Below are 3,587 nucleotides of genomic sequence, written 5' to 3' on the forward strand. Positions count from 1 at the left end.
GCAAAAAAAAAAAAACAAGCAAAAAAACAAGCCAAAAAAAATGAGCCAGATCTAGATCCAGATCCAAATTCAAAATTCAAAAATAGCAATGGCGCACGGTGGGGGTTAGACAGTGCGCCACTACTATTTTCCCGCCTTCGAAATTCAAAAAAGAATCATTTTTTTAAAAAAGTTACCAGTGGCACACCTGTAGCAATAGTAATGGCGCACTACAAGGTGCACCATTGTTACCTGCAATACTAATGGCGCACCAGAGGTGCGCCATTAGTATTTGTTACTAGTGGCATGTTAATAGTGGCCCACCTATAGTGTGCCACTTAATAGCAAAAACTAGTGTGCCACTAACAACCTTTTTTCAAGTGCCTGCGACTGCGCCATCCATCGTAGACGTGTGCGTAGCCGCGCCATGAGGCAGAGAAGCCGGCTGCGCGGATATCAACGAGGTGGCGGCCAACACATTCGCGCCAGCCGCCATCCTCGAGGAGAAGTAGAACACATGATGTCGCACTTTCCGTTTTTAGTTCAAAATATGTCCGAAATATAACCGTTTTCGTTTGGTTTGTATGAAATCCGTCATGTTTATATGAATTTTGGTCGAGTTTGCATGAATTTCATCTGGTTTGTTGAAATAGAGTTTGCAATGTATGCGGCTAGCGATGGATGGCGGCCACCGCATCCATGTCCGCGGACGAATGCAGGAGGAAATTTGCGGGTTGCCGTTGGAGATGCCCTCAGTAATAAGTGAATTCAAATGCAATATTCCTGTCAATTAATTTATAAAATGTTATAATGAAATTTTCTTGTAACAATTCAAGATGTAAAATTGCTAGTAGTGGTATCAATATGAACAGTCGGGGTTTCTTTGCCTCATATCAGTGCCGCCGTCGGTCCGCCTCATCACCGGTGGCCTTAGGGTCATGGTGGCGCGGTGGATCATGGTCCTCGTCACTGGTGGCCTTAGGGCCCATGTCACCGGTGGTCTATGTTCGTGTGTCTTCAGGTTGGATCTTTCCGATCTATGCTACTCTTCAATGGTGGTGGTTGCTGTTCTGGTGCGCTAGTCCTATGGGGCCTTAGTACGACGACTTCCTGAATGTCTACTACAACAAATTTTGCCCGACACCAATGAGGGAGGGGCGATGACGGTGGCACTCCTTCAGCTCACTTCAGTTCTTGTATCGTCGCTAGCTGGTCTACGGATCTAGATGTAATTTTTATTATTTCTGGTGTTTGTTGTATTGTCAAGTTTGAAGGTGAATAGATCAGAAGTTTTCTCGCAAAAATATCAACTCCACGGCTGTATCAACCTCAGAGAGCCCAGAGCTCAATGTCTGGCCTCATCGCAACGCCTCCCCTCGGGAGCGCCACGCGAGGGGGCTAGACACAGGGGCTGCACCCGGGCCACGCCTGAGCGCACGCCACCCAGCCAGGTCCCTCGGACCTGGTCGTCGTGCGCCTCTCCCCGAGCGGAGCCAAGGTATGAAGACTATTTGAGCATCAAGGGGGACTCCTGAGCATCGCGACTCAGGAGCCTAACTGGTCACGTAGCCCCTCACTCCTTAGTTTTGAAAGGCTAATGGCGGTTGAGGTATGCGCGAGGCCGGGCCCTACCGACGTAGAACGACAGATCTACTCCTACACCCCTCCCTATTTGCTATTTGCGCGTCAAGGGGGACTCTTGAGCATCACGACTCAGGAGCCTAACTTGCCACGTAGCCCCTCACTCCTTGGTTCCGTCTTGGTGATCCGGTTGGGGCTAACGGCGGCTGAGTTATGCGCGGGGCCGGGCCCTGCCGACGTAGAACCCAAAGCAAGTAGGAAGGAAACCACAAAATCTCGCAAATTGAGAAGCAAATATTACAAACCATAAACTATCCTCACGACACCAAACACAAGTTTAAACGCCTCCACGAGGCATGATGCATGTTGCAGGAGTTGAAACAGGAAAGAAGCCGCGAGGAGATCACCCTTGAGCAGCGCCGTCATTCGCCAGGAGCCCTGCCTCCATAGTGGAGTTGCGCTTGTCAGCTCCACCTCCCGAGGCCACGGAGCCAGCAGTACCTGCCTTGGGTGCGGTGGTGAAGGCGTGGAACTTCCCCAGCAGGGCCTCCGCTCGGCCCTTCACGGCCTCAACAGCAGCGGTGGAGCGCTCGGCGTCCACAGGCTCCACCAGATCGTCAAGGTTGGTGCCAGGGTCGTGAAGGTGGACGTGGCTGAGGACCCGAGTCAGCGCCGCAGAAGAAAGGACGTGAGCTTCAACCTCGGCCGTGGGGCCGATGCCGTTCACGACCTCCTCAAGCGCTTCGACCAAGTAGGGAAGCAGCTTGGCAGGGCCGTCCTTGGCTTCGGCCAGCGGCTTCTCCAGGCCACTGTCGTAAAGCGACTTCAGCGCATTGCGAGCTCTCTTCTCGAGGTCTGCAAAGGTCACGCGGTCCTCAGCCAAGACCTTCGCCTTGGCGTCCAGCTCAGTCCTCTCCGCCTTCAGCCTATGCTCCAGCGTCTTCAGTCGGCTGCGATCAGCGGAAAGCTCGGCGTCGCGATCCTCGATGGCGTCCTCCCGAGCCTTCAACTCTTCGTCCTTTGCCTGGCGGTCGCCAACCTCTTTGGCGAGCCTGTCGCGCATGTCCTGCAATTCATGCTCCAGCGCCTCGCAACGTTCCTGGGCAGCCGAAGCATCCTTCCGTGCGGCACCACAGGCGGCTATGGCCCGAGTGGCGGCTCGCTTCTCTTCCTCAGAAGCCGCCACAGCCTGGCTCAGCGCCGCTCGGACAAAGGAGTCCGAGCGGGCCCAGCCAGAGATCAGCTCCAGGTGCCCGACCACCAGGCGAGGGTTGGCGCTCTGGAGATCCTCTCGCAGCTGACCCAACTCGGCAGGAGCACGGTCCAAGGTAGTGGAGGAGGCAGAGGAGTCAGGAACCTAGGGAGCAAGAGGAGAAGACGGCAGCGTGATCATGGCTTGGGAGGTCGGAACTTCCCGAGCCTTGGCAACCTCGGCAACAACATCAAGCGCAGGCACCTCCGGAGTTGGCGGGGCCATGGGGGCTGGCACCCTGCCAGGACGCTCCCCTGGCCTTGTGAGGACGACAGGGCAGGGGAGGTGCAAGCTCCACTGCCTCCCCTTACCGCAGACGAAGGAGCGGCCACAGCGAGTGAGCTTGCCCTAAGCGAAGCCACCGTGTCCCCCTTCAGCCTCTTTGCCGCAGGCGACGGCCTACCCAGGCAATGGAGGGCGTCAAGCCCCGACGGCGAAAACAAGAGCAAAGCGGAGTTCGAGTACTTACAGGTCGGTCGTGGTGTGCCCCGGTGGCCTCGTGCCGAGCTTGAAGCCTGAGAGCCTCTTACGGGGCACAACCTCGGGAGGTCCAGGGGCAGAGGAGGGTGCACCAGAAGGGCTGGAGCTGGTTTCCAGTAGTGTCGGGGCCGGAGTAGTCCCTCGGGAGATCAGCCCCGACCTATCCTTCTTCGGGATCACAAGCAGGTCTTCCCCTCCTCACCTGGCGTCAGCTTCGTCGTTGTCCAGCAGGTCGCGGAGGATGTTGACCCTGTGCCAAGGGGAATTCTCCCCCGTCTCCTCCGTGGTCTCCTCC

This window comes from Triticum dicoccoides, chromosome 3B (assembly GCF_002162155.2).
Source record: "Triticum dicoccoides isolate Atlit2015 ecotype Zavitan chromosome 3B, WEW_v2.0, whole genome shotgun sequence".
Taxonomy (NCBI): Eukaryota; Viridiplantae; Streptophyta; class Magnoliopsida; order Poales; family Poaceae; genus Triticum; species Triticum dicoccoides.